At 36.7% G+C, this 25,562-nt stretch overlaps 1 protein-coding gene and 1 non-coding gene across 2 annotated transcripts in view; both read left to right on the top strand.

Moving 5' to 3' along the window:
- The window catches only part of XPR1 (xenotropic and polytropic retrovirus receptor 1), a 245,606-nt gene that overhangs the window by 122,701 nt on the left and 97,343 nt on the right, over positions 1 to 25,562 (top strand). The gene's annotated exons all lie outside the window — the stretch shown is intronic.
- On the top strand, positions 606 to 712 carry LOC115932110 (U6 spliceosomal RNA). The gene has a single exon (XR_004068448.2). It is a non-coding gene; the product is annotated as a U6 spliceosomal RNA (small nuclear RNA).

The raw sequence follows: 25,562 nt of genomic DNA, 5'->3' as shown, positions 1-25,562 counted from the left end.
CACACACACACACACACACACACACACACATTATTCAGCCACATTAAAAAAAGAATGAAATCCTATCCTTTACGGCAGTATGGATTGACCTGCAGGCCATTTTGTTAAGTGAAATAAACTAAGCACAAAAAGATAAATATAGCATGTTCTCATTCATATGTGGGAGCTAAAAAAGTAGATCTCATGAAAATAAGGAATAGATTTGTGGTTACCAGAGACTGGGAAGGGGAGGAGGGGATATGAAGGGAAAATAAATAATATAAAAGTATTTATTACCGCTGAAGTATACACTTAAAAATGGTAAAGATGGACCAGCCATGGTTGCTCATGCCTGTAATCCCAGCACTTTGGGAGGCCGAGGTGGGTGGATCACTTGAGGTCAGGAGTTCAAGACCAACCTGGTCAACATGGTGAAACCCCATCTCTACTAAGAATGCAAAAATTAGCCAGGCATGGTGGCGCATGCCTGTAATCCCAGTTACTCAGGAGGCTAAGGCAGGAGAATAGCCTGAACCCGGGAGGCGGAGGTTGTAGTGAGCTGAGACGGCGCCACTGCACTCCAGCCTGGACAACAGAGCGAGACTCCATCTCAAAGAAAAAAGGTAGTGCTCGCTTCCGCAGCACATATACTAAAATTGGAACGATACAGAGAAGATTAGCATGGCCCCTGCGCAAGGATGACACGCAAATTCGTGAAGCGTTCCATTTTTTTTTTCAGCACCACACCCCACCTATTCCAAAATTGACCACGTAGTTGGAAGTAAAGCACTCCTCAGTAAATGTAAAAGAACAGAAATTATAACAAACTCTCTCAGACCACAGTGCAATCAAACTAGAACTCAGGACTAAGAAACTCACTCAAAACTGCTCAACTACATGGAAACTGAACAACCTGCTCCTGAATGACTACTGGGTACATAACGAAATGAAGGCAGAAATAAAGATGTTCTTTGAAACCAATGAGAACAAAGACACAACATATCAGAATCTCTGGGACACATTCAAAGCAGTGTGTAGAAGGAAATTTATAGCACTAAATACCCACAAGAGAAAGCAGGAAAGATCTAAAATTGACACCCTAACATCACAATAAAAAGAACTAGAAAAGCAAGAGCAAACACATTAAAAAGCTAGCAGAAAGCAAGAAATAACTAAAATCAGAGCAGAACTGAAAGAAATAGAGACACAAAAAACCCTTCAAAAATTAATGAATCCAGGAGCTGGTTTTTTGAAAGATCAACAAAATCGATAGACCGCTAGCAAGACTAATGAAGAAAAGAGAGAAGAATGAAATAGGTGCAATAAAAAATGATAAAGGGGATATCACCACTGATCCCACAGAAATACAAACTACCATCAGAGAATACTATAAACACCTCTACGCAAATAAACTAGAAAATCTAGAAGAAATGGATAAATTCCTCGACACATACACCCTCCCAAGACTAAACCAGGAAGAAGTTGAATCTCTGAATAGACCAATAACAGGCTCTGAAATTGAGGCAATAATCAATAGCTTACCAACCAAAAAAAGTCCAGGACCAGATGGATTCACAGCCAAATTCTACCAGAGGTACAAAGAGGAGCTGGTACCATTCCTTCTGAAACTATTCCAATCAATAGAAAAAGATGGAATCTTCCCTAACTCATTTTATGAGGCCAGCATCATCCTGATACCAAAGCCTGGCAGAGACACAACCAAAAAAGAGAATTTAGACCAATATCCTTGATGAACATTGATGCAAAAATCCTCAATAAAATACTGACAAACCGAATCCAGCAGCACATCAAAAAGCTTATCCACCATGATCAAGTGGGCTTCATCCCTGGGATGCAAGGCTGTTCAACATACGCAAATCAATAAATGTAATCCAACATATAAACAGAACCAAAGACAAAAACCACATGATTATCTCAATAGATGCAGAAAAGGCCTTTGACAAAATTCAGCAACCTTTCATGCTAAAAACTCTCAATAAATTAGGTATTGATGGGACGTATCTCAAAATAATAAGAGCTATCTATGACATACCCACAGCCAATATCATACTGAATGGGCAAAAACTGGAAGCATTCGCTTTGAAAACTGGCACAAGACAGGGATGCCCTCTCTCACCGCTCCTATTCAACATAGTGTTGGAAGTCCTGGCCAGGGCAATCAGGCAGGAGAAGGAAATAAAGGGTATTCAGTTAGGAAAAGAGGAAGTCAAATTGTCCCTGTTTGCAGATGACATGATTGTATATCTAGAAAACCCCATCGTCTCAGCCCAGAATCTCAAGCTGATAAGCAACTTCAGCAAAGTCTCAGGATACAGAGTCAGTGTACAAAAATCACAAGCATTGTTATACACCAATAACAGACAAACAGAGAGCCAAATCATGAGTGAACTTCCATTCACCATTGCTTCAAAGAGAATAAAATACCTAGGAATCCAACTTACAAGGGATGTGAAGGACCTCTTCAAGGAGAACTACAAACCACTGCTCAATCAAATAAAAGAGGATACAAACAAATGGAAGAACATTCCATGCTCATGGGTAGGAAGAATCAATATCGTGAAAATGGCCATACTGCCCAAGGTAATTTATAGATTCAATGCCATCCCCATCAAGCTACCAATGACTTTCTTCACAGAATTGGAAAAACCTACTTTGAAGTTCATATGGAAACAAAAAAGAGCCCACATCGCCAAGTCAATCCTAAGCCAAAAGAAGAAAGCCGGAGGCATCACGCTACCTGACTCCAAACTATACTACAAGGCTACAGTAACCAAAACAGCATGGTACTGGTACCAAAACAGAGATATAGATCAATGGAACAGAACAGAGCCCTCAGAAATAATGCCGCATATCTACAACCATCTGATCTTTGACAAACCTGAGAAAAACAAGCAATGGGGAAAGGATTCCCTATTTAATAAATGGTGCTGGGAAAACTGGCTAGCCATATGTAGAAAGCTGAACTGGATCCCTTCCTTACACCTTATACAAAAATTAATTCAAGATGGATTAAAGATTTAAATGTTAGACCTAAAACCATAAAAACCCTAGAAGAAAACCTAGGCAATACCGGTAATTCAGGACATAGGCATGGGCAAGGACTTCATGTCTAAAGCACCAAAAGCAGTGGCAACAAAAGCCAAAATTGACAAATGGGATCGAATTAAACTAAAGAGCTTCTGCACAGCAAAAGAAACTACCATCAGAGTGAACAGGCAACCTACAAAATGGGAGAAAATTTTTGCAACCTACTCATCTGACAAAGGGCTAATATCCAGAATCTACAATGAACTCAAACAAATTTACAAGAAAAAGACAAACAACCCCATCAAAAAGTGGGCGAAGGATATGAACAGACACTTCTCAAAAGAAGATATTTATGCAGCCAAAAAACACATGAAAAAATGCTCATCATCACTGGCCATCAGAGAAATGCAAATCAAAACCACAATGAGATACCATCTCACACCAGTTAGAATGGCTATCATTAAAAAGTCAGGAAACAACAGGTGCTGGAGAGGATGTGGAGAAATAGGAACACTTTTACACTGTTGGTGGGACTGTAAACTAGTTCAACCATTGTGGAAGTCGGTGTGGTGATTCCTCAGGGATCTAGAACTAGAAATACCATTTGACCCAGCCATCCCATTACTGGGTATATACCCAAAGGATTATAAATCATGCTGCTATAAAGACACATGCACACGTATGTTTATAGCGGCACTGTTCACAATAGCAAAGACTTGGAACCAACCCAAATGTCCAACAACAATAGACTGGATTAAGAAAATGTGGCACAGATACACCATGGAATACTATGCAGCCATAAAAAATGATGAGTTCATGTCCTTTGTAGGGACATGGATGAAACTGGAAACCATCATTCTCAGCAAATTATCGCAAGGACAAAAAACCAAACACCGCATGTTCTCACTCATAGGTGGGAATTGAACAGTGAGAACACATGGACACAGGAAGGGGATCATCACACTCTGGGGACTGTTGTGGGGTGGGGGGAGGGGGAGGGATAGCATTAGGAGATATACCTAATGCTGAATGATGAGTTAATGGGTGCAGCACACCAACATGGCACATGTATACATATGTAACAAACCTGCACATTGTGCACATGTACCCTAAAACTTAAAGTATAATAATAATAAAAAAATAAAAAGAAAGGTAAAGATGGCAAATTATGTATGTATATTTTACCTTAATAAAACATGAAGAAGAAACAGAAATATAAATTGTTGAAGTTCTGTGGTGAAGGTTATGAACAGAAGTTAATTAAAAATGGAAAAACTGCATAAAGCTAAAAATGAATTATCTTGATCATATATTGTAAGAGTGGACCCATCAGCATTCCAGTGAATACATGCCATTTAATGGTATGCTGTTCATAAAAGAAGCAAAGATCTTTCATGGCGGGCTAAAAATTAAAGGGAACTGTGAACCAAAAAATTAAGGGAACAGGCTGGCATTAACTTTTTAAAGATTTGTGGTGAATGAGCATCTGCTGATCACAAAGCAGCAGAGAAACTGACTAGTTTTCCAAGGGATCGCTGATGAAAATCAGATACCAGAACAAGTCTATAATGCTAATGAAACATTACTGTTTGGTGTTATTGCCCCAGAAAGACACTGACTACAGCTGATGAGATAGTTCCTATAGGAATTAAGGATGCCTATGACAGAGTAACTCTACTGGGATGTACTAATACAGCAGACATGTATAAGTATAAACTTGCTGTGATAGTAAAAAGCTTGCATCTTTACACTTTTTTTAAGGAATGAATTTCTTGCCAGTCTATTCTTATGCAACAAAAAGGCATGGATCACCAGCGACATTTTTTCTGATTGGTTTCACAAACATTTTACACGAATGACTTGCGTTCACTGGGAAGTATGACAACCGGAAGATTTTGTTATTCCTTGACAGCTGTTCATCCTCCAGCTGAAATTGTCATCAAAATAGTGTTTTTGCCATGGAATTCCCCTCAAATGTTCATTAATTTACCCATGTGACCAAGGTATATTTAGATTAATGAAGAATAAATATAAAAACACTGTCTTGAACAGCATGCTAGAAACAGTGAACAGAAGCATGGATGTGGAAGGTTTGCAGAAGGAGTTTAGCATGAAGGATGCTGTGTATGCTGTTGCCAATACTGGGAACACAGTGACTAAAGACACAGTTGTGCATACTTGGCATAATCTCTGGCCTGTGGCTATTTTCAATGATGATGATGAACAAGGTGGTGACTTTGAAGGATTTTGTATGTCAAGTGAGGAAAAAATGATACCTGACCTCCTTACGTATCCAAAAAGTATACCTTCAGAGTCTGTGGGTAAGCTGGAAGAAATGGATATTGAAGACATTTTTAACATCAGTACTGAGACTCCAGTTGTTCGTTTGTTGACCAGTGGTGAAATAAATGTTTCTGAATCAAGGTGATTGTGATAACAGCAATGATGAAGATGATGATGTTTAACACAGTAGAAAAAGTGCCCATACGTGACATGGCAAAAATATGTGATGGGCTTATTGAAGGACTAGAGCAGCATGCATTCATAACAGAACAAGATATATTGGTCAGCTTATAAAATTAAAGAGTGACTTCTAAATCAAAAACTGTTGCTAATGAAGCAGATGACTCTGGAGGAAACACTTTAAAAAGCCATCCAGCAGATGTGTCCTTATCCCTGGAGGACCCACTTCCTGGTCCCTCAGTTGCTTCCAATATTTTATCTCACCTAAAAAAATAAAATACTGTGTACACAGTAACCCTTTAATCAAAACATAGAATTGTAGGTTGTTGCTGTTGTCTAACAGCTGATACAGATATTCTGGTGATGCTACTGTGTTGTTACCATGAATGCATTATTTTTCACTTTGTTAATGGTATGCCTTAATTTTTCCTGATAAGTACTTATGTGTGAGTATGTGTAAGAGAGTGATTGCTTGTCATTATAGTGTATAAATTCAAAGTTGGGATTGATGGTGATGCCAAACAACCACAGATCATTTACATGGGTGGCTGAGCTAGTGACACCTTTGCTTTCTGATTGTTCAGTGTACACAAGCTGTTTTATGTGCAAAATTATTAAAAATATTGTATAAAATTACCTTCAGCCGATGTGTGTAAGTTGTATATATAAAACATAAGTGAATTTCATGTTTAGACTTAGATTTTATTTCGAAGATACCTCATTATATATATGCAAATATTCCAAAATCCAAAAAAGTTCCAAACCTGAAACACTTCTAGTCCCAAGCATTTTGGAAAAGGGTACTAAACCTGTAATCTTTTTTTTTTTTTGAACTGTTAAAACTTGCTTGTTTTTTTTGTTTCTGTTTCTGTTTTTTGAGATGGGGGTCTCACTCTGTCACCCAGGCTGGATTGCAGTAGTGCGATCATGGCTCACTGCAGCCTCGACTTCCTGAGCTCAAGCAATCCTCCCACCTCAGCCTCCCATGTAGCTGGGACTACAGGCATGTACTACCATGCCTGGCTAATGTTTGTATTTTTTGTAGAGATGGGGTTTTGCCGTGTTGCCCAGGCTGGTCTTAAACTCCTGAGCTCAAGTGATCCACCCGCCTCAGCCTCCCAAAGTGCTGGGATTACAGGTATGAGCCACCGTGCCCAGCCTTATGGATAATTTTTTTTTCTTTTTTTTTTTTTTGAGACAGGGTCTTGCTCTGTCGCCCAGGCTGGAGTGCAGTGGCGCAATCTCGGCTCACTGCAAACTCCACCTCCCGGGTTCACGCCATTCTCCTGTCTCAGCCTCCTGAGTAGCTGGGACTACAAGCGCCCACTACCACACCCTGCTAATTTTTTATATTTTTAGTAGAGACGGGGTTTCACTGTTTTAGCCAGGATGGTCTTGATCTCCTGACCTCGTGATCCACCCGCCTTGGCCTCCCAAAGTGCTGGGATTACAGGCGTGAGCCACCGCGCTCAGCCCTTATGTGTAATTTTTTATGTGCAGGAACTGTTATAAGAATTTTACAAGCATTGCCTCCTTTAATCCTCGCAACAGTGCTATGGATGAGGTAAGTGCAGAGAGTAAGTGACTTGTGTGAGTGCTCAGTGAATGGAAGAGCTAGGATTTAAACCTGGGTGGTCTGGCTCTAGTCATTTTTTTATATCCACAGTATAGTCTGCCAAATTCCAAATTAACTTTACATTTGCCTCAATGCCAGCCAATCTAATCTTCTTACTAACTTGCTCATGCATTATGCTGGACTGATTTCAGTATTCTGTTCTAAGTCAGTTATGCAAACTATTTTCCTTATTAGTTTATATCTCTTCTCTCTGACTACTAGATCTTTCTTAGCCTCCGAAAATCCAGGTCAAGTTCCATCTACAACTACTTTCAAATACAATTGTCCTTTGGTATGTGTTGAGGGTTGGTTTCAGGACTCTCCTCAGATATCTATCAAAATCTGTGGGTGCCCATGTTCCTTATATAAAATGGCATAGTATTTACATATAACATAAGCACATTTTCCTGTATGTTTTAAATCTTCTCTGGATTACTTATCATACCTTATGCAATGTAAATACTATGTAAATAGTTGTATTGTTTTTAAATTTGTATTTTTTTTATTTTCTTTTTTTTCCAAATATTTTCGTTCTGCAGTTGGTTGAATCTGAGGTTGGTTGAATCCAAGGATGGGGAACCCATGAATATAGAGGGCTGACTGAATATGCTCCCTTTTTTCTGAACTTTTTAGTGTATTGGTAGTACTGTGAGTTTTACCATTTCATCATTCTCATTTTCTTTATGGTGCTAACATATTTTTCAAGGAGACAATCAGTTCTTTGGAGCAGAAATTTAAGAGACAGTAGGAAAAAAGAAAAAACAAAAGACACCGAGATATATAGAGTTTAACTGGCTGTGGTCTTGTAAGTTATCATTAATGGATTTAAAGTAGAACTTAACTTTTCTTTTCCTGGTCTACTATCTCTGTCATCATTCCCTCCTACCTCCCAATTTAGTAAATTTTGATTTAGTATTTGTTGTCTTATTTAATATCTGCATTTGTTGGTAATATAGACATACCCTAATGCTATGAGACCAATGAGGCAATAATGATGCACATTTCCAAAAAAATGCAACCTAGGCAAGTAAGAGATATTTTCTGTACAGATTGGTGCCGATGGGAAGGATTGAAATTAATATTAGCAAGAATGAAGATAATTTTGGTAAATCACATTACTTTTCTGATGCACAGAGTGTATTTTGATGTCATTAAGGAAAGAAATGCTGAATCTGGTACATAATAAACATGCAGTAGACATTATTTGGGTATGTTTGATTATCAAATATAATTCTAAGTAGTAATACACTTTTGTGCTTCTAGCCCAGGCTTGAGATGTAAACTAAAGGGAAGAAATATAATTTCAAAATGTATTTTAGAAGAAATTGTCATCACAATCATAAGTGAGTTATTGTGAAGTATTTCTAACAAAAAAAAAAACCTTTTGTGAAATTGTAATTGAAAATAAATTGTGGAGAATAAGTTCAGAGTTCTGGTGGCTTAAAAGTAAAAACATGTATTTGTTCTGGAGAGGAGAAATGATTTCAGGGAGAAAAAGTACAAATGAAAATCAACAGTAAGTACATTTTCATTTTGTATCCCTAACTTAGCATCTATTTTTTATGCCTTATTATTTCTTACATTTGGGGTGAAATAGTGAAACAGTGATCTATAAATTTATTATTTTTGCTTCCTAACTCCATTTGACAAAAGTTTTATTCATACCCTGGCTTAATGTAGGTTTTGTTGTCAGATAATTACATTTGTCCCATATATGGTGACCAGAGTCATGATGCTACATAAAACTTCTGATGGTGAAGCTATAAAGACATGCTCAGCTCAAAAGACAAAAAGTAAATTCTGAAGGACATCCTCTTTTTCCTTCTTTTCTCGCTCTCTCCATTCCTCACTTGACCAAGTTCTTGTTAGAGCGTACAAATGGCTATTTGGATTTAAAAGGGGGAGGGGAATCCTACTAATTGAGTTCCAGACAAGTTCTGTTTGTTACTTTTCAGTAAGAAAGAAGTTTTTGTAGTAAACTTTGCAGCTTAAAACCAATATAATCAGAAGAGTTTTAATAATGAGTAAAAGCTCCCACTCACTGCCTTCAAAATAAAACCATTATAGTAGGAAGCTGAGTTTAGATATCATAGGCATAACTGTTAGAAAATAATTGAAATTTTGTTCATTAAAATAGTAACAGGAATTAATTGCTGTTTTCAAGCGAGAATAAACTGTTGAAGGATGGATCTGTTCAGTCATTTTGATAGTGTAGGAATTTTTAAAATACATAAACTGGTGATCCTTAGTGCATTCTCTTTTCTTGCAGGATTCCTTTAGCATGGGTAAAATAGTTTATTCTAACATTGTCTAAAGTAGCAAAAAAAAAGTAAATTTTAAATAATATGAAATGGAATAAACTCTAGAACATGTAGGTGAAAGAACATTATGAAGCTGTTAAAATTATGATTTTAAAGAGTATATAATCTGGGAAAGTATACCTCACATAATATTACATAAAAGGATATTTTACACACAGATTATTACCCTGATTCTGTACAGTACGTACACATGCATATGTATTAATAGAAAAAATATGCCAATATAGTGGCTGAGATTGTCATGAGGATTAGGAGCACTGATGTTTTTATATAATGAAGGTTTATTACTCTTACCACAAGAAACTTTTTTTTTTTTTTGAGACGGAGTCTTGCTGTGTTGCCCAGGCTGGAGTGCAGTGGCACAATCTCGGCTCACTGCAAGCTCCACCTCCCGGGTTCACACCATTCTCCTGCCTCGGCCTCCCGAGTAGCTGGGACTACAGGCGCCTGCCACCATGCCCGGCTAATTTTTTGTATTTTTAGTAAAGACGGGGTTTCACCGTGTTAGCCAGGATGGTCTCAATCTCCTGACCTCGTGATCCACCCGCCTTGGCCTCCCAACGTGCTGGGATTACAGGCATGAGCCACCGTGCCTGGCCCACAAGAAACTTTTTAAACAAATTTTCAGTTAAACTGAATGAGTAGAGGTTTGACCTAAAACTAAGATTTACTATAGAGTTTTTTTTTTTTAGTTTGAGTGCTGTGTCAATTCTAGAGACTACATATTATGTCCTGTTCGTATCTTTCTAGGAGGATTTGCTTCATTCATAGACGATTTATAGGTTTCTGAACTTTATGTACCAAAAATAAATGGTCAGAATTGATGCTTCTGTAGGAGACCCTCAAGTCCCATAATGGCATTTATTTCTATTATAATCTTTTGGGGAATGCCACGTGAGTGGCATTTAGATTGAAAACATGAGTACAATTAGATTTATGTAATTCTCTGTGACTGTGAGAAGGATTTTTGTGAGGAGGATTTTGTACAATGAAATGATAATAATCAGCTCTTGCATTCTGCGGGATTTAGGAATGCCACCCTTTACCAAAGTTAAGTAGAAAATATTAAGTGTAGGGCTAGTGAGTCTGAGGAGCACATAAGCACCTGAAGAGAATTTCGTTTATGCTAAGAAGTTTACTCCTTTGCATTTAGCTGTAAATTGTATAATAAAGTTGCCTAACTAAGGTTTTACTATCTCAACTCCCCTAAACACATGTTGTGTTTTACCTGGTAACAGATATCCTAAATGTAGGTAGAAATTAATTCACCTCCGTGTACTACTTTAGGTTATAGAAATGCTTATTGGGTTCTTTCATTGCAAGCAACTGAAGTTGGATGACAAAGTAAAATGGGCATTTATTGAAGGATGTTATGGTGGCACATAGAATTGAAAGAACAGAATATTCAGATCAATTCAAAAGAAAAAAGTAGGTCAACTTTGGTGCTCCCAGCAGTGCAATGCATGAACTTATTTGTGGAAGAATGTTTCTCAAATTGTCTGCAGCAAAAAACATCTATATCTGTTTTTTTTAAACTCAATATTTTTTCGTTTTTTAAAACATGTATTTTTAATTTTTGTGGGCATGTAGTAGGTGTATATAGTTATAGGGTACATGAGATGCTTTCATACAGGGATGCAATGCATAGTAATCACATCATGGAGAATGAGGTATCCATCCCTTCAAGCATTTATCCTGTGTGTTACAAACAATCCAATTATACTCTTTTAAGTTATTTTTAAGTGTACCATTAAATTATTATTGACTATAGTTACCATGTTTTGCTATCAAATAGTAGGTCTTATTCATTATTTCTGTTTCTTGTGTGTTTTTTTTTTTTTGTATCAGTTAACCATCCCCACCACCCCCTAACCTCCCCACTACCCTTCCCAGCCTCTGGTAACCATCCTTTCTCTCTCTCTCTCTCTCTCTCTCTCTCTCTCTCTCTCTCTCTCTCAGTTAATCTGTGTCCATTTTTAGATCCCACAAACAAGTGAGAACCTGCAATGTTTGTGTTTCTGTGCCTGGCTTATTTTGTGTAACATAATGATCTCCAGTTCCATCCATGTTGTTGCAAATGACAGGATCATATTCTTTTTTATAGCTAAATAGTACTCCATTGTGTATACGTACCACATTTTCTTCATTCATCTGTCAATGGACATTTAGGTTGTTTCCAAGTCTTGGCTATTGTGAACGGCTGCAACAAACATGGGAGTGCAGATATCTCTTCGATATGCTAATTTCCTTTCTTTTGGGTATACCCAGCAGTGGGATTGCTGGGTCATGTGGTAACTCTACTTTTAATTTTTTGAGGAACCTCCAAACTGTTCTCCGTAGTGGTTGTACTAATTTACTTTCCCATCAACAGTGTATGAGGGTTCCCTGTTCTCCACATCCTTGCCAGCATTTGTTATTGCCTGTCTTTTGGATATAAGCCCTTTTAACTGGGGTGAGTCTGTATTTTTTCTCTTAAATAATTATTTTGGTTTTGAGCTTATTACTATGTTTATACATAAATACTGGTTAATTTTGATAGTTTTATTATTTCATTAGTCAGCATATCTCTGTAGTCATCTTTGACATAGGCTTTTGCTTCAGTGCTCAGCTACCTTCCTGTATTTTGTTTTATGTTTTTGTCTTCTGAAAATTTCCCTTTATTTCAGTTACATGTTTAAAGAGATGATGTTTTAGTTTGGGCTTCTACAGCAGATTACCATAGATAGGTTGGCTTAAACAGCAGACAGTTATTTTTCATGGTTCTGGAGTCTGGAAGTGTAAGATCAGAGTGCCAGCATGGTTGGTTCTGGTGAGGGCTTCGTTCCTGATTATGTCCTCACATGCCATTTCCTTGATTTGTGCATGTGGAGAGAGATCTCATGTGTTTTTCTCTTTTTAATTTCATCATAAGGGCTCTATCCCCATGGCCTCATCCAAACCTAAATAACTCCTAAAGGCCCCACCTCCAAATCTCATCATATTGGGGATTAAGTCTTCAAGATATGAAGGGAGGCTGGGGAGACACACAGTCATTTAGTCTACAGCAGATGGTTTTTAAATTTTATCCAGCATTTTTAGATGTTTTGAGCTATGAAGGTTGCTCAGAGTATCTAATTTACTTTGTTTCCAGAAATGAAAGTCTCAGTCTCTTCTACCTCAACTAAAAATAACTTTGTTTAAAAATGCACCAGATTATTTTACTCCCCTGCTTACTATCTTTTAAAGTGTTACATGGCCCCTTCATCTGGCGGTCCCTCTCTCTTCAGCCTCATTTTACATTACTTTCTCTTTCATTTGGTATTGTTAATCACTGTTGGTTTTCTTTCCCAAGTCAACCTTGCTCTCAACTCCCGCTTATTATTATTTTTCCTGCCTCACATCCCTCAGCTCCTTCTTTATATCTCAACTGAAGTGTTTCAGAGACTTTCTGGATCTTTTTATAATGGGTTAGTGCCTGTCGATGTGCTCCCCTAGCATTCTGTGCCTTCCTATTTATTACATACATTGATTGTTCTTCTAATTACTTCTTTACGTCTGTTTTCTCTCAAAGCACAGGGAATGTGTTTGCCTCCTTCATCACTATATCCTTAGTTAATAAATAGCATGGTGCCTGGCATATAGTAGACACTTTAAAAATATTTGCTGTTGAATAACATTGATATTTAAGATTCATTATTACCCTATCTTATGAATTAAGTAGCTCAGGTAGTGGTATTACAGTTAAGTCATTCTCTTGATTAAGTTTGAATTGGTTTTTTTTTTAAATTTGTCTTTAGGCCCTAGACATTTTGAATTAATCTGATTTTGTATGAAATAATTTTAAACTTACAGAAAAGTTGCAATAATATTACAGAAGAGTTCATATATACTCTTTACCCAGCTTTCCTTAATGTTAAAACGTACTCAATCGTAGTGCAATTACCAAAACCAGGAGATTAACATGTTGGTATAATATTACTGACTCAACTACAGACCTTACTCAAGTTTTACCAGGTTTTTTTCTTCATGTCCTTCTTGGTGCCAGGAACCAATTCAGGATCTCACGTTGCATTTGGTTGTTGTGACTCTTCAGTATCCTTCACTCTGTGACACTTCCTTAGTCATGACTTTAACACTTTGATGCGTATTGTACTTTGATAATTGATTTGTACAATATCTAAGTTTATTTCTGCCTGATATTTTCTCATTTTTGGATTCAGGTTGTGCCTTTTTGTCAAGAATACCAGAGAAGTGATGTTGTGTCCTTCATAGTGCATTTTTTTCAGGGGGTACCTGTAGTTGCTATGTTTTATTTTATTGGTAGTATTAACCTTGATTACTTGTTTAAAGTGGTGTCTGCCAAGTTTCTCCATGGTAAAGTTACTGTTTCTCCCTTTGGATTGATAAATATCTTCTTGTTCCTCAAACTTTGACCCATTGATTTCTATTATCTATGGATGGATCTTGCTCGCAAGGGTTACTACTGTGGTATTTGCCTAGTGGTAATTTTGTATTTTTCTCATTTCTTCTACATTTATTAATTAGAATTATTCTATAAGGAAGAGCTGTTCTTTCTCACACATTTATTCAGTTATTTATTTATTCATATCAACATGGGCCTTTGAATATGTGCTTTATTCTATGGATTATAATCTAGTACTGTTACTGTCATTTATTTTATTGCTTTGGTCATTGGGAGCTTCTTCAAGTTGGCAGAATTTATGTCATTTTGATCTGCCACCATTCTTTTGGGAAAGTTTCTTATTTTCTGGTATCATAAGGTATTCCAGGCTCACCTTGTATTTTCCCTGACCCAGCCCTGGAAATCAACTTCTTCTCCTAAGACCCCTGACTCCTTTTATTTGGAGAATGTTATTTAGGAACCAAGATCTGAGTGCTAGACTTATTGTTACTAGACTATTATTGCTGCTAGACTCTACCAGCAGAGGAGCTAAGAAATATGTGTGTGTGTGTGTGTGTGTGTGTGTCTGTCTGTCTGTCTGTCTGTCTGCCTGTCTTTGTGTATGAACTTTGTATACACACTGATAAGGTTTGGCTCTGTGTTCCCACTCAAATCTCATCTTGTATCTCCCATAAATCCCACTTGTTACGGAAGGGACCAAGTGGGAGATGATTGAATCTTGAGGGCAGGTCTTTCCCATGCTCTTCTCATGCTGGTGAATGGGTCTCATGAGATTTGATGGTTTTAAAAAACAGAGTTTTTCTGCACAACCTCTCTTTGCCTGCTGGCATCCGCGTAAGATGTGACTTGCTCCTCCTTGCCTTTCACCATGATTGTGAGGCCTCCTCAGCCATGTGGAACTGTAAATCCAATAAACCTCTTTCTTTTGTAAATTGCCCAGTCTTGGGTATGTCTTTATCAGCATCATGAAAACTGACTAATACATACACATATCTGTATTTCTATATCTATTTGCGTATATATTAACAACCATGAGTTCACACTGTTAACCTCTGATTTTACTCTATCACTCTATCATACAAATTTTATTGTAGCTCCCCAGGGTACAGTTCCCCAGTACCCTTTCTCCTATTCTGTACCTGAAATTTACCTGATATTCCTTGTATCAAGAGATACAGACTAGTAAATAGTCAATCATTTAATGTGTTGAATATGCTGAGGGCTATGTTGGTCAGTAATGTCTCTGAAAAGGGTTATTTAAGAGGGTAAGTGTCAGATGACTAGGGAGAAAATGTGACTATGAATGTTGGGATTTGGGAAAAGAGATGGTTTGGGGATACTTGGGGAAAAAAAATGTTCAGACAGGAGAACAAACATCATGTATTAAGGTCCAGAGATAAGGAAAGTATGGCTGCTCCCAGGAACTGAAAATTGCTCAGGATAGCTATATAGGTTGAGATATCAGATGAATTAAAGCTGAAGAGAAAGGCCGGGCGTGGTGGCTCACGCCTGTAATCCCAGCACTTTGGGAGGCCGAGGCGGGCGGATCACGAGGTCAGGAGATCGAGACCATCCTGGCTAACACGGTGAAACCCCGTCGATACTAAAAATACAAAAAATTAGCCGGGCGTGGTAGTGGGCGCCTGTAGTCCCAGCTACTCGGGAGGCTGAGGCAGGAGAATGGCGTGAACCCGGGAGGTGGAGCTTGCAGTGAGCCGAGATCGCGCCACTGCACTCCAGCCTGGGTGACAAAGCAAGACTCCGTCTCAAAAAAAAAAAAAAAAGCTGAAGAGAAGTAGCACTGACTCTTGTAAGACTTTATAAACTATGTTGCAGGGTATGAACAGTATCCTAAGAACAACAGAGAGTTACTATTTTAAGCTAAATAATGATATTCCCTTTCCTTTCACAATGGAAAACCATTTTTAGCATAACTCTTTGTTATTAGACTTAAAATGTAAAATTGTACTCATACTTATTTGTATCTCATATAATGCTACAAAGGTTTTGACATAACATTTTCTTTGAAGGAGAGTCCCAAGGAAAGGAATTTAATCATTCTTATGAGTCAGTGAATGTGTGTCATTGAAATACTCAGGATTACTTTCTCCCTTTTCTAAGATGGCATGTTTTCTTTTCCTTTTTCCCTCCATGTTTTGCTTTAAGAGCAATGCAGCTATAAAGTATGCTTCAGTTGCTTAGATGATAAATTTGTCTATATGTAATTAAGAGCCAAAACTGTGATTTTACATTAGAAATTAGTTAAGGTTTATTAATCAAATAGAATGTGTTCTGTTTTCCTCAGGAAAATAGAGATTTTGCCACCTGTCCAGATCTTCTATTTAAATATATAATCACTAAACTTTTTTTAAAAATTGCATTTTCATAGTCAGTTGTTTCCTTAATTTCATTGTTTTATATACATTTGCTTTGTTCTGTCATCTTTCTCAGTATGATTCTGTGATGTATTTTATCAATTTTCTTTTAGTCATTGGAAGAGTGTCTTTATCAGACAAACAAGTGGCTGCATTTCTGGTCTAATTTGAAGAATACTGAAATGTCCCAGAATATAGAGGAAGAGAGAAGTATATAAAACCCTGGCTTTGAGGGAATTTGAGCTAAGAACTTAATTTTCTTTATTTGGTTATGTTGCTGTGAAATCAGAATAAAAGAGAATATTGCAGGAATTTTGCAACAAAGATGTAGTTTATGGATGTTAAAGAATTAACAAAGGATAACCCATATCTGGATTTTTAAATACTTTTTTTAAAAAAGAAATCTGTCTTTCCTATCTTTTTTTTTTTTTTTTTTTTTTTTTTTTGAGATGGAAGTCTTGGTCTGTCGCCCAGGCTGGAGTGCAGTGGCGTGATCTCAGCTCACTGCAAGCTCCGCCTCCCGGGTTCGTGCCATTCTCCTGCCTCAGCCTCCCTAGTAGCTGGGACTACAGGCACTCGCCACCATGCCCAGCTAATTTTTTTGTTTGTTTGTTTTTTTGTATATTTAGTAGAGATGGGGTTTCACCGTGTTAGCAAGGGTAGTCTGAATCTCCTGACCTCGTGATCTGCCTGCCTCGGCCGCCCAAAGTGCTGGGATTACAGGTGTCAGCCACCACGTCTGGCCTGTCTTTCCTATCTTTTTATATCTGACCAATATTGATGTTCATCATAAATGTATTTCTCTTTAGCTATATGTCTTAGTCCATCCTTTCTGCTATAACAAAATACTTTAGTCTGGGTAATATATAAATAATAGAAATTTATTTCTCATAGTTCTGGAGGCTGGGAAGTCCAGGATCAAGGCACCAACAGACCTAGTGCCTGATAAAGGCTTGCCTTCTGCTTCCAAGATGGCATCTTGTTGTTGTGTCCTCTGGAGGGGTCCAACACTATGTCCTTACATGGCAGAAAGGATGAAAGGGACTAGGGAGATTTCTTCAGCCTCTTTTATAACGTCACTAATCCCATTCACCTAAACACCTCTTAAAGCCCCACCTCTAAATACTATGGCATGGGTGATTAAGCTTTATCATGAAGTGGGGGGACACATTCAAACCACAGCATTACATATATGCTTGGCAGTTTGGAGAGAAATGAGATGGTTACCTGCCTATCATTCTTTGAAAGCTTTTTCCCTGGAGTAAGTCACCAGAGTAGTTAAGACTCTTATGGTTCATTGTTTTACTCATCTTTGCAACAGTGAGACTGAGAAGTCAGGGCCGAGCACCATGGCTCCCACCTGTAATCCCAGCACTTTGGGAGGCTGAGGCAGGGGGATCCCTTGAGCCCAGGAGTTTTGAGACCAGACTGGGCAACAAAGCAAGACCCTGTCTCTATATAAAAATGAAAAAAAATTGAAAAAAAGACTGAGAATTCAGTTAAGTTAATAATAGTATTCATCTTGGATTATCCTCAGATATCTTTTGTTTGCTTTGTTTATTGTAACTTCAGTCTTAAATAATAATTTTGATCTGTTGCTTTGCAAGAGTGAAAAAGAACTAGGATTACTAATAGTTTAGTTAAAAGTGGATCCAACTAGATAGATTTACTTAACAAAATGACTTTAAATAATGGTATACTTTGTGGTATATAAAGTGATTAATTAGCTAACAGAATTAGAAAATAAAAGGCCTTCAGTTAAAAATACCTAATTCTCTTGAAACTGTCATCTGTATACAAAGTAGTATTTTGTCATATTTGTTAAATGGAGAAGAGTGCTGGAAAAAAAAAATCCCCTTTTTATTGTCCTTTAAGAGAATTCATTTCCAGATTTATATCCAGATATATATGGATATATTCATTTACATATGTACTAATTCCTGAAATTGATTGGTCTGAATAATTAGTCTACAGTCAAGAAGTCCTCTTTCAAATTGCCTTTCCTTGACTTTATAAAATAAAGGCTTGTCTCTTACGCAATCTAAATTTTGCTGTGATACGTTGTTGCCGTTTTGGATCCCAAACAAAGGAATTCTCTGAAATACTCAAATACTCATTGTAGGTATTAAGAAAGTGAGTAACAGGATAACAAATCCTTTGCAAGTCCAGTTTTTTGTTTTCACTGAAACTGAAAGAAGACTTAATTGTAAGCTTATTTATCATTAAAATTAATTTTCAATAATAGATCACCATGTGGCTTTTGGAAAATACATAGGCATTCAAAGATTGACATTGCTGCAACAAACTTTCATTCTGATCTACTTATTTATGTTAACAATATTTCTTAACATTTATGTCTATAAGATGAAAAATAGGAATATAAATTATTCTTAATTGTGTCATTCTGCAATATTTATAATATTCTGGCAAATAATGTAATATGTATCATTTTAAAGTAATGTGACGTTTACCAGTGGATATCTGAAGTAATTAGGAGAAAAAACTCTATTCATCTAACTGTAAGATTTATTTTCAAATTTCTAATAACATTTTGCTTTTTATGTTTAATATTTATCAAAGCTTAATACATATATATGTTTCAATGCAGTGTGCTGTAATTGTAATAGCTTAATCTAGAAGAAATGTTAACATTTGAAGGTTGATGGTTAGAAAGGGTTTTTATTTAAGTTTTAATTTATGTACATATTTAACGGCTAGGAAGTATAAAATGATCAATAATTGACTTCCAAACTTAAAAATATATTAGGATAAATCCTGTAATGTAAGTAGAATGGAAGTACAAATTCAAGAAGAAAATAGAATGATGTGAATCTTCCAGCTGTTAAAGAAGAGCTTCTTTATGTATTTGGTAGTGAGCTACCAAATACATAAAGTAGTTATTGAATTAATTCAAGTAGTTATTGAATTATTATGGCATTTAATTTCCATTATAATTTTGGAAATTGTATAATTGTATAATTATACAATTGGATTGTATAATGGAATAATTGTATAACGGAAATTATACAATTTCCATTATACAATTAAAACAAAGTCCTTGTGTTTTAAAATGTAAATAATTGCAGGGTACCAGAAATTACATTGTTTATAATTATTTAAATGTGTTCAAAATCAGTTATCATGACTTAACAATTGCAAGATAGTTATTCAAAATTATTTTAGAAGTTACAAGAGCAAAAATCATTTGAAAACCACTGTTATATTCCTCCCACTTTACTAATGAATTATGCCCTTGTTTGAATTATTTATTGATATTTCATTTATTGTTGTTCTTTACCTAGCAGACATTAGGTAAATACTCATTGGGATAATAAATAGCTTGGATTGTATTGTATCTAGTGCCAGTGAGATTGATTTTTTTCTCAATTACATGTCACTGTTATAAGTGAAAAGACTTTTTTGTGTGTGTTCTACCAAGAATATTTTAAACACATTTAGTTAAACCTCACCTGATAAAACCTTAAGATAGACTCAGATCAGAAAATCTTGTGTAGGGACTACTTAAGCCTAGTTATATTCAGAATCATTTTGCAGAAATTAGCAGTTTTAGTTAGAAATTTGCAATTAGGAAAAGACTTAGAGATTACCTATTCAAATGCCCTTATTTTTCAAAGTGAAAACAGGCCTAGAGTGTTACTTGCTCAAGCTAATATAGGTAGTTGGCAACAGAACCATATCTAGTCTGCACTAAAACCTACTGATTTTACCTCCAGAATATCTTTTGAATTTTTTCACTTCTCTGTCTCCAGTGCCCTCACCCTAGTTGAAGCTATTGTGATCTCTCCCCTGGTATCTACTGTACTACGTCTCATTGGTCTCCCGACAACCTTATTTAGAAAGCATATTTGATCATACTATTCTCTCTGCTTAAAATCCTTCAAAAATGTCTCATTGGTCTCAGGAAGAAGGCTAGTCCTTTATTCTACCCTTTGTATATTTGTGAGATTATTTGATTAAAGTTTTTTTCCTCAGATAGACTGTAGACTGTAATGTCAAAGGGCAGAATTTATGTTTATTTTGCTTATCGCTGTATCCCTACCCCTGCCACATTGCCTGATACATAGGAGGGACTCGGTACTTGTTGAATGAATGACTCCTGATTTAGCTCTATTTCTACTACACCAGTGATTTTAGAGTAACATTTTTTATCTTTGAAATCTTTGCCATATGCTTTATATAATTCATCTACCCATCTGTTGATGTAATAGCATCTGGAAAAAAAGAATTTCAAGTTAGTTATTCTCAGTTTATAAATCACACTCTTAAAAAAAACACACACCTTTTTTTGGTACAAGCATGAAACAGTAGTGCTAAATATTCTTTCTATATTTGATGGAGCATGGTCATATATTTAATTTTTATTTATCTGCTCTCATAAGCAGGAGAAACTAAGAAATCATAGAAACTATTGTGCAGGGAATATAATTAAAATGCAAAGAGGTAGTGGTGATAGTAAAGTTAGTGCCTCTCAAACTGGTGTTCCACAGAATACTGTTTCAGGAGATCTTGTTTTTTTATTTTAATTTTATTTTTTGAGACAGGGTCTTAGTCTGTCACTCAGGCTAGAGTATAACGTGATTACAGCTCACTGCAGCCTTCATCTCCCAGGCTAAAGCCATCCTCCCACCTCAGTCTCCCAAGTAGCTGGGACCGCAGGTGCACGCTACCACACCCAGCTAATTTTAAAAAAAAATTTTGTAGAGACTGGGTCTCCCTAAGTTGTCCAGACTGGTCTCCAACTCCTGGGCTCAAGCAGTTCTCCCACCTCGGCCTCCCAAAGCGCTGGGATTACAGGCATGAGCCACCACACCTGACCTATTCCTGCAGATTTTAATAGGTATTCTACAACCCTTTCCTCATCTTTCTGCCGTCATACCCCCTTTACACCAAGGACTATATTCTTATAAATAACTTTGGGAAACACAATGTATTAGTTCCACTTCTCATAGAATAACAGTGTATATTAGCATAGTAAAGCTCCTTTTGCCTTAAAGCAGAGTTTCTCAACCTTGATACTGTTGACATTTTGGACTGGATAATTCTGTGTTTGGAGCAGGTAGTGGGAAGGATTGCTGTCCTGGAAATTGTAGAATATTTAGCAGCATCCTTGACCCCTACCCATTAGACTCTAGTAACACTAATATACTCGTGGTTGCCCAGCTGTGACAACCACAAGTATCTCCAGATATTGCCAAATGTCCCTTTGTCCCCTGAAAGACAACCCACCTAAGGGTGAGAACTACTACCTTAAAAAAAATCAGTTTGATCCTGCTTTATACTCATAATTCCCAGATTTATTTGAGGATAGAATATTTCTCCTCCTCCTTCATTTGCACACCTAATTTCCTGGAAATTGCTATTTTAAAATTATCATTTAATAAAACAGAAACTAATTCTCCTATTTAGGCTTCCCCCTAAAACTCATCAATATTTTCCATGGCACTTAGAGTTCAAACTTTGTAACATGGGCTTTGTGCGTGAAAGGGCCTTTACCTGCCTCCCTAACCTCACCTCCTATCACCACCTGGTGGCAGTAACATTGTGAGCTGCTTTCAGTTCTTTAGGCATCTCAGTTTCTTTTCTAACATGCTGTTCCCTCTGTTGGGAATTATTTTATCCTTGTTCTTTCTTATCCTTTAGGTTCAGTCTTAGATTAAATGTCATCTCTTAAAAAGAGATCTTTTCTGATCATTTCTTACCCTGCCAGAAAGGATAGCCATCCATCCCAGTTCTTACACTCTATCTCATCACCCTATTTGTTGTCTTCATTCACTTTTTATAGTCTATAATTCTTTGTTTACTTGTGTAGATTTCTTTCTGTCTCAGTCACTAGAATGTAAACTGTGTGAGGGCAGGACCCACATTTATCTCATTCATCATATCCCTAGCATTTAATAGAGAGCCTAGCATCTAATAGGTACAATTATTATTTGTTGAATAAATACATATTATTAATATAATTCACATATAAAATTCACTCTTTTAAAGTGTATAATTCAAGGCTGGGCATGGTGGCTCATACCTGTAATCCCAGCATTTTGGGAGGCTGAGGCAGGTAGATCACCTGAGGTCAGGAGTTAGAGACCAGCCTGGCCAACATGGTGAAACATCATCTCTACTAGAAATATAAAAATTGGGTGTGGTGGTGGGCACCTATAATCCCAGCTACTCAGGAGGCTGAGGCAGGAGAATCACTTGAACCCGGGAGGCAGAAAGAAAATAAAAGAGGGGGAGGGGGAGAGGGAGAGGGAGAGGGAAAAAAAGGAAGATATAATTCAAAGGTTTCTAATATATTCACAAGTTTGTGCAGCCATCACCACTATCTAATTCAAGAACATTTTCATCCCTCCCCGCTCCTCCTACCCCCAGCCCCTGCCTGCCAACCACCACTCTACTTTCTGTCTCTATGGATTTGCATATTCTGGACATTTCATATAAATGGATTCGTACAACATGTGATCTTAACTGTCTGGCTTCTTTCTCTTAGCATAATATTTTCAGAGTTCATCCATGTTGTAGCATGGAACAGTACATTATTCTTTTCTGTGGCTGAATTATATTCAATTATATGGATATGCTACATTTTGTTTATCCATTTATCCATTGGGTTGTTTCTACTTTTTGATATTATAAATAATGCTGCTCTGAACATTCATATATGAGTTTTTCTGTGAACATATGTTTTTACTTCTCTTGGGTATGTACCTAGAAGTAGAATTGTTGAATCATATGGTAATCTATTTTTAACTTTTTGAGGAACTACCGAACTGTTTTCCCAAGTGGCTACATCATTTAACATTCCTACCAGTGATATATGAGGGTTCTAATTTCTGCATATTCTTACCAACACTTGTTATTGCCTTTTTAAATTATAGCTATTCTAGTGGGTATGAAATGGTATCTCATTGTCTTTTGATTTGCATTTCACTAATGACTGATGTGTTGAAATATTTTCATGTACTTATTGGTCATTTGTGTGTCTTCTTTGGAGAAATGTCTATTCAGATTCTTTGTCCATTTTTAAAAATTTGGTTATATGTCTTATTGTTGAGTTAGAGGAGTCTTTTTGACATATTTTCTAAAAGAGATGCAAGAGTTCCATCCTGGCTAACATGGTGAAACCCCATCTCTACTAAAAATACAAAAAATTAGCCAGGCATGGTGGTGGGCACCTGTAGTCCCAACTACTGGGGAGGCTGAGGCAGGAGAATGGGGAGGCGGAGCTTGCAGTGAGCAGAGATCGTGCCACTGCACTCCAACCTGGGCAACAGAGCAAGACTCTGTCTCAAAAAAAAAAAAAAAAAAAAAAAAAGAGAGATGCAAGAGTTGTAAGTCCTTTTGTATTCTGGATACTAAACCCTTGTCAGATAGTCCTGATATGGGTTTGCAAATGTTTTCTCCCATTGTGTTTGTCTTTTTACTTTTTTGATAGTGCCCTTTTAAGCAGAAAAGTTTTTAATTTTGATAAAATTCAATCTATCAATTTTTTTATTTGTTGCTTATGTGTTTGGTGTCATGTCTAAGAAACCATTGCCCCATCTGAGGTCAGGAAGATTTATACTTGTGTTTTCTTCTAAGAGCTCATGTAGTTTTAGCTCTTACATTTAGGTCTTTGATCACTTTTGACTTAATTTTTGTATCCGTGTGGGAGTCTAACTTCATTCTTTTGCATGTGACTATCCAATTGTTGGAGTGTTGTTAATAAAGTATCATTTTTCACAAAATATGAACATTGTTTCAACATTTACAATTTTAAAAATAGTGTGTGGAGCACATACTGTGTACCAGACATTATGTTGGGTATGTCGTCTATACAGATTAAAAAAAAGACATAATCCCCATCCTCAATGTCTCACAGATCTGGAAATTAAGAAAATTGAGAATAGTAATGAAAATTTGAATGGAACATTACAGATATTTGATGGTGTTGATAGTGGTTTTAAATAAATGGTTTTTGAGAAGATTGGCCTTTTATGTATTTAACCCAGAGATTGCATGAAAAAGTTTGATGACATTATTAGTATAAAAATAAAAATATTCCTGAATGTTGCTGTAAAAAGCACTTGATGGTGGCTGCTATGCAATAGGAGTATTTTACCTTGATTGGTACTCCTTTTTTTTTTTTAAACACCCCTGGTTTTATTTTCCCTTCACTCCAATTTTCTCACTTGTTTGCTTTTTTTTTTAAATTTTATTATTATTATACTTTAAGTTTTAGGGTACATGTGCACAACGTGCAGACTTGTTACATATGTATACATGTGCCATGTTGGTGTGCTGCACCCATTAACTCGTCATTTAGCATTAGGTATATCTCCTAAGAATCATTTTCTTTTTGAGACAGTCTCTGATGCCCAGGCTGGAGTGCGGTGGCGCGATCTCGGCTCACTGCAAACTCCGCCTCCTAGGTTCAAGCGAAGAATCATTTTCTATTAACAGTAATTTGCGGGGTGGATGAGAAAGCAATTGTCTGTCATCCACAAATGCAAGGTGGAGATAAGACAATTATAGAGATGACAAAGAAATCAGTCTCTTTCTCTCTCTCTCGAGGTAACTGTGTGTCTCTATTTTAGTATAACTCACTGATTTAATATTTAACTCAGAGCAAAGGAATCTCTAAGACAGTGTTCTCTAAGTCGTTCTTTACCTGTTTTTTATTTTTTTTCTCTCGTTTGACTTCCTTTTTTCTGTTACTGCTAATCTTACAATTGTTGATATATCTTTCTAAGATTTGTACTTATTTATGCTAGCTCTCTCTGAACTAGGCTTAGTCTTTTGTGACTAATTATTGAATTCAGGACATATTTAGCCCATTGTATTAGTCTACTCAGACTGCCATAGCAGAATACTACAGACTGGGTGCTTTAAACAACAGAAATTTGTTTTCTCGTATTTCTGGAGGCTTGAAAGTCCATGATCAAGATTCAGGCAGAATTCGTTTCTAGTAAGGCCTCTTTTCTTCTTTGCAAGCATTTCCCCAAACATGGCCTATCCTCTGTGTGTGATTGGAGTGAGGGAGGCAGAGAGAGAAAGAGACAAAGAGAGAGAACATACGTGTGTGTTGGGCGGGGGCAGTGGGGGAATCTCTGGTGTCTCTTTTTTTTATAGGAACACTAGTTTTGTGGGATTAAGGCTCCATTAGCCTTAAGTCCTCATTTAACCTTAGTTGCCTCTTTAAAGGCCCTGTCTCCAAATACAAGTCACATTGTGGGGTTAGGGCTTCCACATATGATTTTGGATACACAGTTCACTTCATAATACCCATGTAGCACGTAGTAGTCACTTTTATACAGTTAATATGTTTATATTCCTTATTTGATAATAAAATACAGTGATTT

The sequence above is a fragment of the Gorilla gorilla genome, chromosome 1 (assembly GCF_029281585.2).
Source record: "Gorilla gorilla gorilla isolate KB3781 chromosome 1, NHGRI_mGorGor1-v2.1_pri, whole genome shotgun sequence".
NCBI classification, from domain to species: domain Eukaryota; kingdom Metazoa; phylum Chordata; class Mammalia; order Primates; family Hominidae; genus Gorilla; species Gorilla gorilla.
Note: the sequence above shows the minus strand (reverse complement) of the source record. Positions and strands in the feature narration are given on the sequence as shown.